The sequence below is a fragment of the Triturus cristatus genome, chromosome 8 (genome assembly GCF_964204655.1).
Source record: "Triturus cristatus chromosome 8, aTriCri1.1, whole genome shotgun sequence".
NCBI classification, from domain to species: domain Eukaryota; kingdom Metazoa; phylum Chordata; class Amphibia; order Caudata; family Salamandridae; genus Triturus; species Triturus cristatus.
The window spans coordinates 1,452,427,207-1,452,440,251 of record NC_140591.1 but is presented as its reverse complement, the minus strand read 5'-3'; the positions used below and the strand labels follow the sequence as shown (position 1 = coordinate 1,452,440,251).

Genomic DNA, 13,045 nt, shown 5'->3' with positions numbered 1-13,045 from the left:
TTCTGAGCGTGGTGGCTAACTCTATGCATTTTCCCCAATTAACCGCATTAAAGGCATCCCAGTTGTTAGCATGAGATGTAAGTGCCGGATTGTTGGTACTCTATGATCGCCTTTCTGAGTTCGTCCCTGAGACGTTTATCCCTGCTAAGGAAATTGGGGAAATACCATCTCCTGTGTTTCGACTGCTGGGCAGGCCAATTTTGTGTTACCTCCAGGGGGGCATGCTCTGAGAGGCATATTGGATGGAACCTAGTACCCGAGATTGTGTACAAAAGGGATTGACAGAGGAAGATGTGGTCTATTCTATAGTAGGTTCTGTGGGCGTGAGAGAAAAAAGAATAGTCTCTTGTCTCAGGGTGAACTGCCCTCCAAGCGTATAGTAGGTCCAAACGCTGAAGAGAGGCTTTAAGAGCCCTACTGAATGTTCCTCCCGTTGTCTTGTGGGGGTAAGTCGTGTCCAATGCCGGATCCCATATTAAGTTGAAGTCCCCCAGCAGTAGGATGTCTCCCACTGCAAATCCATCAAGAGATGTTAAAAATGTCTCTAGGAAGTCCAGTTGCCCTGTGTTAGGTGCATAAATCGAAGCAATGGTGCATGCTCTACCCCTAAGCTCCCCCCGGACTATCAGTGAAGGAAAATGTCAATGCTATTAGGGACAAGAAGGATAGGATTATGATTTTCCACTTCACTTTATTCTCTAACAGCAACACATCAATGCCAACATATGTGTCCCATGAACCATAGGGAAAAATGTAATTTAGAATTAATTAACCAATCACTGTCCCACTCCATGTATAAAACATCCTGGCAACAATTCTTCCTCCTGTTTCTTCCTGCGACCCATCCATTCTTGCAGCACGAGTTCCTGTGGGGTAGAAATAAACAGTTTAAGGTATAGTTTCTGAGCGATCACAAAGTCAAATACTTTACAAAAATACAGAGTATGAATCCACCATAATTTATTGACATTTTATATATACACTATAGTTAGAGTTGCCACCTTTCCTAGTGAATTTGTTCACGTTTTAAGATTCTGCAAAGACTTGGGCATAATACTTAAATAGACTTTAAATAAAACAACAGTATTCATTTTAAACAGCTTTTCTGACTTTGTTCACTTTAACTATCAGTCACAGATCTCTAAGGCAGCTCTAGAACATATTTTAAAGGGTTGCCTGATATTTACTTTTTAAAGTATGTATCAAGAAGAGGGAAAAATGCAGCTGTTTGGGGGTTTTCCCAAGAGGCAAGTACATAAACGAGCCATGGTGGGGAGGACCAAGGAAACAAGAGGAAAATGATTACTTCAACCACCACATTTGGGGCCCAGTAATCAGTCTGCTATGTGGCCCCACAAATGAGGCCTGACAGTCATAAAAGAAGCAATTAATCTGCATTATCAACACAGTTTTTGAAGTCGATCATGAATTACAAAGTTCTTAATCTGAATTCAAACGTGAGTGGCACGGTGTTAAATCTCAGTGCTGCTATCTCTGAGAAAACCACTGATGAAGGCTGATGAGGAACAAGCAGCTGTGTTTATCCTGCTCAGCCTCTCCAACCTTTTGGTGCAGTAGTTCATCAAGTTCCAGATACGTTGGAACATTGTACAAGTGGAACATAATACAGGCAAAAACCACCAAAAACTAAATAGGATAGCAGGTAAAAGGCCAGGAATGGCACAATAAAGGAATAGGGTTCAGGGAAAAGCAGAACCATATTCTTGAAAGCCAGGAACAGAGCAAGAGTAGTGGAATACAGAAAGAGTAGACAGACAAAACCAGGGGCGTAGCTTGGTCAGTAAGACCCCGGGGGTATGAAGGGGTGAACTTCAGGTTTTCCAACAAACATGCTATAATATCATGTTATTCATTACATGAGAAGCACTGCATGAGGGGGGGCTAAGGGCTAGTGGTAAAGGATTGTGAGGGATACTTAAAACACAGTATTTTATAATTAACCATGTTCTAAGACCTACAAAACAGAGACAAGTGTGTGTGGGTGTTTTTGTTTCAGAGAGTATTTCAAAATCCCAGGTGAAATTCGAAAGATACCTTACCATACTTGACTGAAAATTCCCGTACACAACTGCTTATTAAATAATCCATTTATTAGGGGGTTGTAACACCCCAAACTGCCCCACTGAAGCTACGCCCCTGGACAAAATTTAACTGACTGCGAAAGCAAGGCTAAACCAAAGGGGATGATTAACGGAGTGTTGAACATTGCAAGCACTCACCCCCAGTCAACTGATCTGGGTTTAATCCATCATCATTCTTTAGCTCACTCAGCCACCCCAGTTCAGACATGGCGATATGCAAATCAGTCTGACCCTGTGCCTCATGGTAACAGTCCAGCCCGAACTGCCAAGCCATGTCTTCCCTGGACTGGAAACAAGCATCCTGGGACCGGTTTCTGGCTAATCAGCGGTCATCAGCCAGGCTAGCTTGAATCCAGTGGCAAAGTGAGCAAGGGACCCATGAGGCACAGGGTCAGACTGATTTGCATACGGCCATGTCTGAACTGGGGTGGCAGTGTGAGCTAAAGAATGATGATGGATTAAACCCAGATCAGTTGACTGGGGGTGAGTGCTTGCAATGTTCAACACTCTGTCCATTATCCCCTTTGGTTTTGCTTTGTTCGCCCCAGAAACCGGCCCCAGGATGCTTGTTTCCGGTCTAGGGAAGACATTTTGTTCACCCTAAGTTGGCAGGGTATGCCCAGACGTGGGTCCCTTGCTCACTTTGCCACTACATTCAAGCTAGCCTGGCTGATGACGGCTGATTAGCCAGAAACCGGTCCCAGGATGCTGGTTTTCGGTCCAGTGAAGAAACGGCTTGGCAGTTCAGACTGGACTGTTCCCATGAGGCACAGGGTCAGACTGGTTTGCATATGGCCATGTCTGAACTGGGGTGGTGGAGTGAGCTAAAGAATGATGATGGATTAAACCCAGATCAGTTGACTGGGCTTGAGTGCTTGCAATGTTCAACACTCCGTCCATCATCTCCTTTGGTTTTGCTTTGTTCGCCCTAAGTTGGCAGGGTATGCCCAGACGTGGGTCCCTTGCTCACTTTGCCACTGGATCCAAGCAAGCCTGGCTGATGACAGCTGATTAGCCAGAAACCGGTCCCAGGATGCTTCTTTCCGGTCCAGGGAAGGCATGGCTTGGCAGTTCGGGCTGGACTGTTCCCATGAGACACAGGGTCAGACTGATTTGCATATGGCCATGTCTGAACTGGGGTGGCAGAGTGGGCTAAAGAACGGTGATGGATCAAACCCAGATCTTTGACTGGGTGTGAGTGTTTGATTGGTTCTGATGCTCTGTCCATCACCACCCCCTTTTGTACCGTTTACAGGAGATGGCCCCTTTGCTTTTACCAAGGGATGTAATCAAACAGTGCATTATAAGGATATACAGTCCAGTCATAGTGGTAGCCAACTGGTCCAACGGGTGGGGGTAGGGGGAGAAGAAACAGAGGAAGGAACAAACAAATGAGCAAGGAATTGATTTTAAATAAGAACTGAAAGCAAGACAAGAGTCATGCAAAGTCTCAGCAAGGAGATGGTTGTGAGAACAAGGAACAATGAGTTCAAAGGGGTTTTATAACAGGCAGATGAAGAGATGTGTGCAGGTGAAAAGCGGGTAATAGTGAGCCACCCAATCACTGGATATTACAATTCTACCTATAACGGGAAGGCTACATTGACACTTAGATTGACTGACTACCTTCAGGATGCCCACCCAAGAACAGTCAGTGAAGGGACACAGAGACATTTGCTCAAAGTGAGACCTATTCGGACCGTCAATAAGCAGTCATGTGATCAATGCATCACACCTTGCATTTATCACAGAATCACTGATTCAAACTGGTAAGTAACTGGAACTATGGAATACTGGCAATGACATCTAGGGAAGACTTGACCATTAACTAACTTAAGCGTCACGGGTGGGAATTTCCTGGATTAGCAGTTCTTTTGTAAACCCCCACTAAGAAACCATTGGAAGGCAAGGAATGAAATGTTAGCATTTTCTACATTTTGAACCACATAAAATTCCTAAAGGTACAGAAACAAGTATACATCAAACAAATATAGACATTATTAAATATTTTCTTTAATTCACAAACAAAAAAATAGAAAAGACAACATTTTTATTTTATTGGGAAAGCTTTTCAATATGTGTATTTTTTTCCCTAAAAAACAAAGCGATATGCAACTTTAACATATCACTTTGTCTTTTTTGGTCCTAATGAATCCTCTCTTTCTTATTTAATTTTCTGAAGTCACAGAACTCCTGAGAAGGCATCATGGACCCCGAGGACCAGTGGACCACAGGTTAAGAAACGCTATCCTACATCAAGAATCCTGTAAACACAAGATGATTGATGGAGTGCTGAAACTTTTCCACCACTCACCCCCAGTCACAGATCTGGGTTTAATCCATCGTTCTTTTGCTCACTATGCCACCCCAGTTTGGACCCAGCCATATGCAAATCAGTCTTGACCCTGCTCCTCATGGGAACAGTCCAGCCAGAATTGCCAGGCCAGGTCATCCCTGGACCGGAAACAAGCATCCTGGGACCAGTTTCAGAGTTTCGCCCCTCATCAGCCAAGCTAGCTTGAATCAAGTAGCACAGCGAGCAAGGGACCAATGTCTGGGCATACTCTTGGCTACATTGGGTGAACATTGCAAACACAACAAGATGATGGACGGAGTGCTGAAACGTTTCAGCCACGCACCTCCAGCGAGCAAGGGGCCCACGTCGGGTCATACCCTTGGCCTCTTTCGGCGAACATAGCCAACGCAAAAAGATGATGGACGGAGTGCTTAAACTTTTCTACCACTAACCCCCAGTCACAGATCTGGGTTTAATCCATCATTTTTTTGCTCACTATGCCACCCCAGTTTGGGCCCAGCCATTTGCAAATCAGTCTTAACCCTGCTCCTCATGAGAACAGTCTAGCCCAAACTGCCAGGCCAGGTCCTCCCTGGACCGGAAACAAGCATCCTGGGACCGGTTTCAAGGTTTCACCCCTCATCAGCCAGGCTAGCTTGAATCCAGTGGCACAGCGAGCAAGGGACCCACGTTGGGGCATACCCTTGGCCACTTTGGGCAAACTGTCCAAAATCCAACGAGTGACAATAGACAATGTAACACAATGACCATTACAGCCATGACTCAGCTTACCCAAGAAGTAGCTATCATGTGAAGTGGCCACAGCAAGAAGATCACTTTTGAACAGATTGAAGCATCACAGGAGCATCATTAGCAGGTTATCCGTGCTGGTAATCCACATGCTGGGTAGGTGGCTCATGTGTTCACTCTAAGGCCAGGATAAGCCAATCATCAACTATTCCTATAAAGAAACTCACCAGCCAAGAAAGAAAGCTTGTGAAACAAGTAAAGATGTGTCGAGCATCCTGTATTCGCATTCCTACGGAAAATGAAGAATATCAGGATGTTAAAAAGGAACTAGATACATAGCCACCCCATTGATCCTTATATCCACTAATTCTTAGGCAATTAGGGGCAGGTGTATCACTTTCGTGAATATATCTATTATTCACATCTGAGAACGAAATCTATATAGTGACTAGAACTGGTCACCAACCCTGATATATAACAAACATTGACAAATTTTTCAGATATTTGAGACCTATTGGCAATGATTTTTAGCCATGCTGTACAGCAGCACGGCTGATGGGGAAGCATACGGACAACAGAGGATGGGCATGGATGGGGATGTACACAAACAACGGAGGGTGGGTGGGCGAGCATGAAGATGCAAATGGAAAACAGAGGATGGGTGGGCAGAGATGGAGAAGCACAGACGATAAATGGTTGGGGAGCACGAACAGCCACAGAATGTGGGTGAGTGGGGAGAAGGCAAGAACAGCAACTGAGGGAGGGAGTGGAAGGGATACAACATAAAGGCAAGAAAGTACATTAGGGAGACAACTGGAAGAATACGCGCACTCTTGTAGAGTGCTGAACGAAAAAGAAAAAGGCAGCACCTGAAAAGGGACCAGTGAAGGATACAGGTAATGGGTCCGTGATCCAGGGGACGGTCAATCGCCAGAAAAGGAAGGAAAGTCCATGGTAGCTGATAAATAAGAAGCAAGCAAATGAGAGTGACATTAAAAACAACCAATAGTTAGCAATGGGCAGACTCTTAGTCAACTGTAAACTCAAAATATGTGTGCACTGTCTTAGGCAAGACCTCAAAATTGCTCAACCCTCTTCCTGGTTATGCAATATCATTCATCTGATTGATAACCTTTATATTCTAACTATAACGCTATGCACAATATGATAATAATTGCTTTTTAAACAACCATAAATGGTGAACCTATGCAATTGCTTTGTTGACTAAAATTCTATCGTTAGTTGTAGACTACATCAAATCAAAATTTCAGTACCAAATAAGACCACTAGATGTCGGCATGTCTATGTTCATTATTAACTTGAGAGACGTTTTATTTATTTTTGGAGGTCTTGTACAACGTGTGTAATTGTAGTTGCATTTATATAGCGCTTACTACCCCTGATGAGGCGTCGATGCGCTTTTCGGTGAGGATTAGTGGTGAATTGGTATAGGAAAGTATGAAATGAATTTGAGCTGTGGACATGCGAGTCTGTGAATTGGATTGAAAAAGGATAGTGGAGAGATAGAAGAGGGAAGGTTTGCATTTATATAGCGCTTGCTACCCCTGATAAGGTGTTGAAGCGTTTTATCGGTGAGTAGCACGCTACTACGGAAGCCAAACAGGATTAGAGATGAATTAGTACAGGGAAATGTGAAATTAATTTAAGGGGTGAACATGTGAGTCTGTTAGTTGGATTGAAAAGGATAGTGGAGAAATAGAAGAGGGAAGGGTCTAGAAGTGTTTATTTGGAGATCACAGCAGCAGGAGGAGGTTTGGGATGAGTAGAGGGGAGGGAGAAGAGTCAGAGGAAAGGGTTTAGAAAGGCTTGTTTAGGAGAGATGAATAGTAAAAGAGGTTTGAGATGATGCAAGGAGGGGGTAGAAGAGGGAAGAGTCTAGAAAGGGTTATTTTGGGGATTACAGTAGTAGAATTGTGTTTGGGATGAGTCAGAAAGTGGAGGTAGAGGATATACTGAGAGAGGTATAGGGTGAGAAATAGAATAGTACATTGGAGAGAGTAGTAAAATGAGGTTTGGGATGAGTCAGAGTGGAGGTAGAGGATATATTTAGAGAGGTATAGGGCGAGATATAGGGTAGTGCATTAGATATGTTGAATTAGGAGTAAAGTAATAAATATAAAGATACATAGGTACATGGAAGATATATAAGTATAAAGAAGGTAATAAATCTAGATTTAAGTTGTATTTAATAACTCAGACTTTCGAATGTTGCTACACTTTAAGCTAATTTATTTGTTTTTATTAAAAAAAATTAACTCAATAGTGAAGCCATTGTAGCTGAATAGTTATGATAAAAATGTACACATTTATGCAGCGGCCAACCGAAATACATGTTAAACATAGAATATTATAACCATAAGTAATATGTATAATATGTACATTTGTTTAGCAGAACTAAAAAAATCCATATATTTATAAACATGATTATTATACATGTTTATACAAAGGAATACACATGTCTAGGTACACATATATAATCCAAATAAAGGCTTATATATACAGGGATATGCTGTATATTTATATTTGAGTATGGTGGCTATGTGGAGAAGAGCCACCTCTTGAGTAGTCTTCTGAAGATAAGGTAGTTATACGTGGATCTTATGTTTGGGGGTAATAAGTTCCATAGTTTGGCTGCTTGAACAGGGGAAACAGCCATTACAACGCGGCTGTTACTACGCATGCCGTTACGTCGCATGCGTTACAACACATGCGACGTAACCACGCGTACACATTACGACGCAGGCCTTCACATCGCATGTGCTTTTAAAACGCATGCGATGTAATGGTGTCGGAACGCGGGAACTGGGAATGGGACCGGATGCTGGGAACGGGTCCGGAACACAGGAAACCGGAGCAGAGACGACCACGAGGAAGGAGAGAAGTAAGGGGGATTAGGGTTTAGGGTAGTCTCAGGTGGTAGTAGTGTAGGCTAGTGTATTAGGCTCTAGGGCTTAGGGTAGTGTCAGGGGGTTGTAGTGTAATGTAGTGTATTAGGCTTTAGGGCTTAGGGTAGTGTCAGGGGGTTGTAGTGTATGCAAGTATTTTAGGATTTAGGGCTTAGGGTAGTGTAAGGGGGTTGTAGTGTATGCTAGTGTTTTTTACTTTAGGGCTTAGGGTAGTGTCAGGGGTTTGTAGTGTATGCTAGAATTTTAGGATTTAGGGCTTAGTGTAGTCTCAGGGGGTTGTAGTGTAATCTAGTGTATTAGGCTTTAGGGCTTAGGGTAGTGTCGGGGGTTGTAGTGTAATGTAGTGTATTAGGCTTTAGGGCTTAGGGTAGTGTCAGGGGGTTGTAGTGTATGAAAGTATTTTTAGGATTTAGGGCTTAGGGTAGTGTAAGGGGGTTGTAGAGTATGCTAGTGTTTTTGATTTTAGAGCTTAGGGTAGTGTCAGGGGGTTGTAGTGTATGTTATTGGTTTAGGCTTTAGGGTTGTGTAAGCAGGTCCAGTATGGTGGTGTTATATTTTTATTTTAGTGTTAATATTTTGCAATTTAAATGCATGCGGGAATCTTGGATGCGTTGTAAAGGCATATAGTATACATTTCAAAGGAAATACGAACTAATGCCATCCGTAGAAAAAACATACGTTGTGACGGTACATGCGAACTAAAAACTGCGTTGTAAATGCACACGTTGTTTTAGTTTGCGATGTATCGTCATACAACCCTTGAACAGAGATGGATGTGCCACATGAGTTTTTTTCTTGAATGGATGGGATTGTGAGGTGAGGTGCCAATCTAGAGCGGAGGGTTCTTTGTTGAATGTATTTTGTGATTTTATTCCGGATGAAGAGAGGCTCTGTTCCATGGATCGCTTTTTAAGTGATACACAGCAGCTTGAATGTGGATCTTCTGGCAACCGGTAACCAATGTAGGGCCTTCAAGGCAGGGGAAATGTGGGCTTGTGGCTTTATATGTAATAGTAGTCTGCCAGCAGAGTTCTAAATCCGTAGTAGTCCTTTCATAGTTGTTAAAGATGATCTGTGGTAGAGGATATTGGTGTAATTGAATTTAGACAGAACAGCGCTTTAGCTTTCGGTTACTACAGAGCGCCAACAGTTCTAGCATTACACCTTGAGTGCCCTGCCCCTTTCTGCGATGCTTAAGTTCAGGCCTACACAAGACCACAACTTGCATTCCTTCAGTAGTACATCCTGTGGGCCTCTCCCTGTAACTTTAAGTACAGTGCCAGTTACCAGACTCCTTCTATCCTCCAAAAAGGTGCATCTTTATTGTTTCAAAATGATATGTCTTAAATTACATAATGTGGTCTTCTAGTATTTCCAAGGTTTATGCTTTTCAGAGCTCTCACCCACTTGCAAAGGTCCTTTAGCCACATACCACCCTCATGGTTGAGCATCCCTTTCTCCCAATAACTACACTTGGTCAAAGCTACTAACTCTAAGGAGCGCAGTCACCCGAAGGAAGCTTCGAAAGTGACTTGCTTTTTGATAACACAGCCAAATCTGTATTAATTGTCTTATTGTGTTGTTGTTTTAGAACTAAAATGGAAAATTGATTAGATTGCCCATTATTGCTAGTTTTTTTTCTGATTTAACAGAGATTGGGAATAGGCATACTTTTCTTGGCATGGGGGGCATCTAACTTCCCCCCTCCTAAGAGGTCTTGTGACAGACCTTTAAAGAACACCTCCAATATGTGTCTTTGTGCTCTTATGAGAGGACTGCTGGTAGGAGCTCTCAGGATTCAAGAGACCAGGCCTCGGGGACTCAGACTGCTGTCCTTTTCGACCCTGTGCTATGACCAACAGTGGCGGTCTGCGATTGTATTAACACTAACACACTGCAGTAAGGAGAGAAGGTTACAAATTGCAAATTAGTTGAGGAAGTTATGGATGCTAAGTAAAGATGCCCGCATAAACATCCATAAGGGAGGGAAACACTGTACAGAAGAGACTGTCCCTTATCACCCCATTTCCCAGAGGCATACAGACCCAGTCCGACAATCCTCTGGCATCGACACACATCTGACAGTCTGTGCTCACCTCCACGCACCTCTTACTGGGTTTGAGAGGTCATTCTTCTGGCCGGATAGTGGTTCATGAAGCCTCTCTTCGCCGTCACCGTGAAGTCCTGTAACTGTAGGAGACGAGGCTGCAGCCTGCAGGTTTCTCTGCTTTGGATTCCTTGAGATGACTGCATAGCCAAAGACGTTGGCACAAAAAATTGCTTAAGCCCAGGGGAAGATGGAAAATGCAGCCAAAGCAAGCCTCAATAAAAAGCCCTGTGCACACTTATGAAAAGTGCATACATTCATGGCTGTCCCATTTTTCCACTTTTGCTGGTGCTTAAACGTGAGGTAATTAATATTTGTTGAATTCACAGAGCCATTGTCCAGCTGGTAATACATCTGTGTGTTATCTGCATACAACTGAAAGTTCACTTGACACTGGTAAAGGAGCTTTTCCAGGGGCATATATATATTTGTTAGACATCTGACAGCAGAAAGATGATTCTTGGGTGATGCCATAAGACATTGGTTTTGTGTTCCATTCGGCTGCCCTATTTCTGACTTTTTGGGTGCGGTTTGTGAGAATTGTATGGATTCATAGCTGACCACCTGGCCTCGCCCTCACCCTGCTAAGACCCCGCTGGTACCCCTTACATGCCCACAGCATCTTCTAAACCAGCTGCATGATCTATAACATTAACACAACCAGCACTCTTGCCTAGGAGACTGGCAAGCATACAGTTTCCGGTGGCTCTAGGCACACCGGTGGCCAGGACACCATCAGACTAGAGATGAAAAAGCGCAAAGAGAAAAAAGAAAATAAAAAAAAGACAACAGGACATCCCCATCTTTCATCCCAACATCTGTAAAGACATCTCTGTATCCATCATTACTGCCCAAACACTGCTCCAATTCAAGGAAAAGCTGAAGACACTCTTCTTGAATGAGCACTACATCGCAATGCAGTATTCACTCGTGCTCTTGGATACAACTACCCTCCCACTCACACTGACTACTTTTTACCTTTAGGTCACCACAGCACTCCACTGCCTTTCAGATAGGTCCAGCTATACACATACATACAAACATACATACCTACATGTATACATATGAATATGACACACATTGTTCTATCTTTTCCAACTACATACAGTGGTGAACAGTTTTACAGTCAGCGGAGACGCCAAGGAGTGTACGAGCTGTGCCTGTCAATGGGGAGCAGGCACTCTTCCCTGCTGTTGGATAATGAGGATTGTGGGGCTTATTTAAAAGCCCCTTGCGCTGCCGGTGCGTCATTTTTTGTGACGCACCGGTGGCACATTTTGCTCCAGATTTACAAGGACAGTAAAAGCCACCCTGCGTGTTTTTTCCTGTCCTTGTAAATACGCCCCCTTTACACGCTGCACGTTGCGTGAAAGGGCCGTTCCATGGGTGCTGCTGTGGGTGTTCCCTTGCAACACCTATGGAACCAGACACATTCCCAGATTAATGAGACATCGGAAACCTGGAAATGCGTCTGAATGCTACGCCTACCAGAGGAGGCGTAGGGAGGCGCAAAGAGGAGAAATGTATTCATTTCTCCTCGTTTCTTTCCTCATTCTTTGCGTGCTGCATTCTGCAGCACAAATAGAATGAGGAAATCACCTCTGGTGATTGATTAAGTACAGGAAGGTGTCCCTTCCTGCACATAAACAATCATTAAAAAAATGCTGTTTTGCAAGTTCTACGTGTGCTAATGCAGCACACTTAGAAGTTGAAAAACGCCATTTCAATAAATTGTTTATGCGCAGGAAGAGCGGGGTTGTTGCGCGCCTGGTCCGTTGATACTGGTGTTGTGATCTACCTATAGCTTTTGAGGCCGTTCCTGTTGGTAATACATTTCTTCTGGGACCCACTTGTTATACAAGCTCTACTTACTTCAAGTTGACGGCCAGTGGAGTACAGGACATACCTCTTATCAGCAGAAGTTTCGTCATATAGTACCATCAGGATATGTCACCACACGGAGTGAGTTCAGCTGTGCTTTCCTCTTGTCTGGCATGGGTTCCACAGGGTCTGGATTTCATCTTTATGATCGTGTGTGTTCATGGCCGATTTTGAGGCCTTGGGTGCCCCCGTGGATGCGAGGCCTTTGAAGTAGGCAGCAATGACCTCACAGCCAGGCAGAACTCAGCCACTGTGACGCTACATCCAGGCAGAACGTCACAATCAGGCGGAGTTTCAGACCGATGATGCTACTTCCGGGTAGCAGCATAGTGTTCACGCCAAGGCAAGGACGTAGTGTTTCGCACGTCAGTTTTGCACGATCAAGGCACCGTTTCACTCTCATTCTGAAGCCAAAATGAGCTCTACCAACGCTGATTTAGAGGATGCGTCTATAAAAATGCTCTGTAGGGCATATCATTTTGCCAGCACTATCTTCGTTTCCTGCCATGTGTTATATTTCTTATAGCATTGACATTAATTTGGGGACAGCAAAACTTCCATGCATCTTTCTTGTGTATTTATCTGGGTAATACGTTTGTCTTGAAAAGCTGGAATCTCGCCTGTATTTAGGTGTCACTCTAACATGGCGAACATTGTGACTCCTCCATATTTCTTGCAAGTGGTAGGCTGTCCTCGTTGAAGAATGTTTGCCTCATAGGAAACTATCATTATTAAAGTCTTGTTTGGGTAGTGTGGCCTGTCAGGAGTATAGAGGCTTACCACCTTTGTAGAATGCTCAGAACATGCATATTTTTAATCATGCCATATAGCAACGGAATATGATATTTGGCAAAAAAAAAGTCAGCACAGCGATGGAGGGATTTAAGTTTTATTCTTGTGCCCGAAAAGAGAATGAATCCATCAAAAACTATGTTTTGGCGTGGAGAGCTTTAGTAGCATTGTGCGATTTTGAGACTATCAC

At 43.6% G+C, this 13,045-nt stretch overlaps 1 long non-coding RNA gene across 1 annotated transcript; it reads right to left on the bottom strand.

Annotated features, from left to right (window-relative positions):
- Positions 1–671: 671 nt before the first annotated feature.
- Positions 672–12,289, bottom strand: LOC146805909 (uncharacterized). The gene is made up of 4 exons (XR_014967522.1): positions 12,089–12,289; positions 6,018–6,106; positions 5,191–5,437; positions 672–866 (listed from the first exon to the last, which is right to left on the bottom strand). It is a non-coding gene; the product is annotated as an uncharacterized LOC146805909 (long non-coding RNA).
- Between the last annotated feature and the right edge of the window lie 756 nt (positions 12,290–13,045).